Source organism: Anneissia japonica, unplaced genomic scaffold (assembly GCF_011630105.1).
Source record: "Anneissia japonica isolate Jap-2015-1 unplaced genomic scaffold, ASM1163010v1 scaffold287945_len1679841_cov205, whole genome shotgun sequence".
NCBI classification, from domain to species: domain Eukaryota; kingdom Metazoa; phylum Echinodermata; class Crinoidea; order Comatulida; family Comatulidae; genus Anneissia; species Anneissia japonica.
In genome coordinates this window covers 1329792-1335491 of record NW_022753015.1, presented here as the reverse complement: position 1 = coordinate 1335491, position 5700 = coordinate 1329792, and positions in this window count along the sequence as shown.

Sequence of the window (5700 nt, the reverse complement as noted above, 5' to 3'; positions counted from 1 at the left end):
GAACGCGTTAATTTTGTTTTAACGGCGTTAAAACTTATTTTAACGGCATTAAATCTTATTTTAACGGCGCTTTTTTAAATCATTTTAACGGCGCTTTTTTAAAACTTTATAATAACGCCGTTAAAATATAATTTTAACGGCGTTTTTAAATCTTTTTTAACGGCGTTTTTTAAATCGAATTTACGCGATTTAACGAAAGTTAACGCAACTCAACACAAGTTAACATTCGAAAACAGGCTTTAGATGAGGAATTAAAGCGCAATTACGCGCGCGGGAACGATTAAAAGTCATAGATTACCCATTTTTAATTCCTCACACCCACCCCAAGGCTAAAAAAATGAATGCAGAAAATTTGCAAACGCTGCAACAGCTGTCTCTTATACACATCTAGATGTTTTTTGCACAAAACAAGTAAAGTCATAAAAAAACAGAGAGAGAAGTGAATGGTTACAATGAACAAATTTATTCTTCTTTTTTATAAAGCAGTTCATTACTTTCAAAATCTCATTATTATTTTACTATTTATGTTCACGCTAATGTTTTGCTATTAACATTAATTGAGCTAACTTATTTTGTTTTTTTAAATATATAATTTTCAAGATTTAAGATTCAAAATTCATTTATTGGCCTGTTTATAAAAAAAAACAAATGTATATTAAAATGGATATTTGTTGAAAGAATATACGCATTGCCAATAAGTATAATTTAAAATACTGTGTTAAAATATTAAGTAAAGCACGAAATATTATCAGTGGCGTAATTAGGTTGTGAGGGGCCCTGGTTCAAGAGTACAGTCGGGGCCCTTTGCGCATGCTAATTGTGTCAACTAAGTTGTGTACGATATATGAATTGGTTTTGGAGCAGGGGTCCTTCCGATTTGTATAATATTTTGACAATAAATCTTTGGATTTCTTTTATTTTTAATTTTTAGATTAGCATCGATTATGCAATTTCGGTTTTGAGAAATACATCCGAGGAAAATATATTGTAAAAAGACTGCAAAAACGTTCTGCAAGAATTGTGTAAACAAAATGTTGATTAGAAAAACAGTTGTGGCGAAAACATAGTTCGACAGCTAATTTCATGTTTAACGTACAAATGCTAGGCCCTATATCACATGCCCCCTCCCCCTTCTTGTTAATATAACGAAATTGAAATCATTTTCGATCGGCACGGATATTCCAAACTCAAACACTTTGAATGTTGTTGCACTAATTGTAGTGCGATCTTTTTCAACTGTGATTTCCATCTAGTGTTCGAGTAACAATTTTTACAACAGGCAAGGGGCCTAATCATGTATAAGTGACTATTTTTAATAATTTTAAATTATTAATGTGCAGTATTACATAAAGACAAATACTATTATTTATTTCTTTATTTATTTATTTACCAAATTTCTATCCAGATCTATCAATCCAGATGTTTATTTATGGATTGCTTTATTAGATTTGGGGGCTTGGCTCTTACAGATCGGGGGCCCCTGGAGGTTGGGGCCCACTGGTTCAATGAACCTGCTGAATCTGTGGTAGTTACGCCACCGAATATTGTACAATACATGAAAATATTCAATGCTAAAAATATACTAAGAATGATAAATCATTGTAAAAAATTATTTTAAAAAATCCAATACAAAAAAGGACAATTATTAAAAAGTAAAAGGGTAACACCGAAAAAAAAAAATTCCCGGCAATAAAAAACGAAAAAAAAAAAAAAAAACAAAAAAAAAAAAAAAAAAAAAAAAAAGGTAAAATGAAAAAGATTTAATCCCATTTCCATTAAAATTTTTAATACTGTATTGGTACCGGTAAACCCTGGATTTTGCATTCAATCACGAAGTGAAATCATACTGTATAAACTCAGAATTAGAACCCAATTCGGCTTTGTGTAAACGATGCAAACCACCACTTTTTGTGTTATTTCTGGGGCGGATGCAGGATTTGGCGGTAGGGGGTGTGTGAGGGTCCACCTTACTGCCCCCACCATGGTTGGGGCTGAGGGAATAGACAATTTTGAGAACAGGGACCTCTCAGGTGCGGATCCAGAGTTTTAGCTGGGTTTCCATAGAATCGCTTACCTATCAGCGACAGTCGTGGCAGTTGTGGTTCGCAGACGAATCGGAGAGCCTTTCCGATTGCGCAGGGCAGCAGCAATGCACCCTGATTCGTCTGCGTCTGCAACGCAATCGGAAAAGTTGAACCAGGTTCAACCTTCCCGACAGCTGTCGGCGACTGCCGCCGATAGGGTGAGCCGTTATATGGAAACCGAGCTTTACCCTGACTATCGCACATAATGGAGTCCCTCAGTGGGCGGGGTCATGGGAAGAGAACGTAATGTTTGCTTGTTCCGTCGCTTGAAGTCTATTTTAGACATGGGGCGTGGGGTGGGGGTGGGGAGTGGTTTGCGGTAGTCTTGGGGTTCTCCTAACTTCGAAAAGTTGTTTTTTTTTTTCTAGATGCTGAGAAATGTACTGACGTGCCTTACGAGACTTCTATTAATGAATGAATACACACTGAATTAATAGTTCTCCCCCATTTTACCATGGACAATTAATAATTGCGATAATGAAGATAATGATAATGATGTGATGATGATGAGGAGGAGGCATCGTAGTAGGTGACGACAGGCTCCTGTTCAAGGTTAATAAACAGGCACTTTGATATGAGTGTCAACCAAGGCCCGTATCCCGATCGCCGTCACATTTTCAATGCACACAATCGGACAACAGTAATTATCTATACAATTTATATAATCAGTACATTGACTGAAAATATCATATGGCCCCTATCTAAAAAATTACGTTATAATGCATGCTCGGAAGCGGAAAGTTTAACCTAAAAGTTTGATATATGTTTCATGTTGTTTGTTGAATGGTCTTTAATGATATTATATGAACACAACATAAGGAAGTACTTTGTAACCTATACGAAGTTCAGACCTATATACATTTATATTTTCTTAGGCCTAAATCATAAGGAAGTTCGCTCTATATCCAAATTTCAGGATATTATGCGTTTTATGCATGCACCGACGGGACAATTTTGTTTTATGTTATTTGTTGAATGGTCTTCTTTAAAACTATTACAGAGAATTATGATTGTTTATCAAAATCATTATACACAAGTTAAATCGATTTTCAGTGCACGCGCCGACGTGGAAAGATTAACCTAGGCCTAATCTTGTTAAAATTATATATGCCTTTCAATAAGGTTATGAAAATCAACGCATATGCATAGCCCAAGCGAACTCTGCGGGGAAGGATTTTCGTCTTGGAATTCTTGTTCCTTGGGACGGATTTTGGCCAGTTGGTCCACGAGCTGGAGGAGCTATGACGGTGGCTATTGAGACGATCAACAATGACTCGAATTGCGCAATCCACGATGGCGGACACACACTTAGTTTCATATGGAATGATACAGATTGTGATACTTCAAATGGATTAGCTAGCATATTAGACATGTACGAAAAGTATTCAGTTGATGCGTTTATTGGCCCAGGATGCAGTGTCATCTGCGAACCAGGCGGTTACCTTGCAAACCACTGGAAGACACCAATGATCTCGTAGGCAGGTTCAAGCAGCGCTCTGTCTGACAAAAATCAGTACCCTAACTTTGTCAGGTCAACTGCCCCCACCGAAAAAATGTCGCCGTTCTTTGTAAAAATCATGAAACATTTTGAATTTTCAAGGATAGGCATTTACTTTTCATCTCAACATATATATTGTCACTTGCGGCAGATGCTTTTAGGAATGCATTTAGAGAAAATGGTATAGAAGTCTCAATTTACCAAGTATTTGAGCCAGGGAGCGATAATGAAAAACATTCAAGTGGTCATCAAGATGCATCCGATTCCGTCAGTACGGTACACCGTACAGATTGAAGGGGATGCGTTAGCGGAAGCTAAATTATTACCGGTAGCTAAAGGTAGACATATTGTTATTAATAATATTTTATAATTTATTCAAATTTTTGGGTGACTACTCGTTCCCTTTCAAGACTAACGGAAGGAAGGATGGCAAAAATGCAAATCAAGGTTGTATACCAGCACAGTGGCGGATTCAACGTGGTGGGGGTGGGGATTTTTTTTTTAAATGGAAAAACAAGGAATATATTGATCAAATTTAAGTCTGAGAGTGTCTTTGCGGCCATAAGAGATGCCATCTAAGATGGTCTAGACTCAACATCAGTGAAAGCCCCTCCCTAGGCCCCCTCAATTTCGAATTCCTGGATCCGCCACTGCAGCATATGTACAACATAGCAGGAAACCAAACCAGTACGAATTAATATTTAGAAGATAGCTTATCACTTACAGTTTTACTTCAGTATAATAATTTCACTTAGACTTATGACTTTTTATTGATTATTTAATACGCCACATACAGTATATCACTTTTGACAAAAAAAAATGACTTGTATCTTATAGGCTTGTAAACAAATATAATTTTGGTCTTTTTGTCTTTAATGATACTGATACTGATAATTCTTTATTCGACATAAAAAGTACATGTTAAGCAAATTGCTTTCCTTGGCAATACGTCATAATTTAAGACATATAAATATGTTAAGACTATCCATTACTATTATTACATTATTATAAAACTTTAAGACAAAAAAAATAAATAAATAAAAAATATAAGACGGACTAAAAGCTGTCTCTTATACAATCCGCGAAAGTCGTGGCAGTTGTGGTTCGCAGACGAATCGGAGAGCCTTTCCGATTGCGCAGGGCAGCAGCAATGCACCCTGATTCGTCTGCGTCTGCAACGCAATCGGAAAAGTTGAACCAGGTTCAACCTTCCCGACAGCTGTCGGCGACTGCCGCCGATAGGGTGAGCCGTTATATGGAAACCGAGCTTTACCCTGACTATACATAATGGGATGATTGGGGTCCCTCAGTGAGCGGGGTCATGGGAAGAGAACGTAAGGTTTGCTTGTTCCTTCGCTGGAAGACTATTTAGACGTGGGGGGGGGTGGTTTGCGGTAGTCTTGGGGTTCTCCTAACTTCGGAAAGTTTTGTTTTTCTAGATGCTGAAAAATGTACTGACGTGCCTTACGAGACTTCTATTAATGAATGAGTACACTGAATTAATAGTTCTCCCCCATTTTACCATGGACGGTGGCTATTGAGACGATCAACAATGACTCGAATTTTAGCGCAATCCACGATGGCGGACACACACTTAGTTTCATATGTAATGATACAGATTGTGATACTTCAAAGGGATTAGCTAGCATATTAGACATGTACGAAATGTATTCAGTTGATGCATTCATTGGCCCAGGATGCAGTGTCATCTGCGAACCAGGCGGTTACCTTGCAAACCACTGAAGACACCAATGGTCTCGTGGTCATGTTCAAGCAGCGCTCTGTCTGACAAAAATCAGTACCCTAACTTTGCCAGGTCAACTGCCCCCACCGAAAAAATGTCGCCGTTCTTTGTAAAAATCATGAAACATTTTGAATTTTTAAGGGTAGGCATTTACTTTTCATCTCAACATATATGGTCACTTGCGGCAGATGCTTTTAGGAATGCATTTAGAGAAAATGGTACAGAAGTCTCAATTTACCAAGTATTTGAGCCAGGGAGCGATAATGAAAAACATTCAAGATGCATCCGATTCCGTCAGTACGGTACAGATTGAATGGAATGCGTTAGCGGAAGCTAAATTATTAGCTAAAGGTAGACATATTGTTATTAATAAT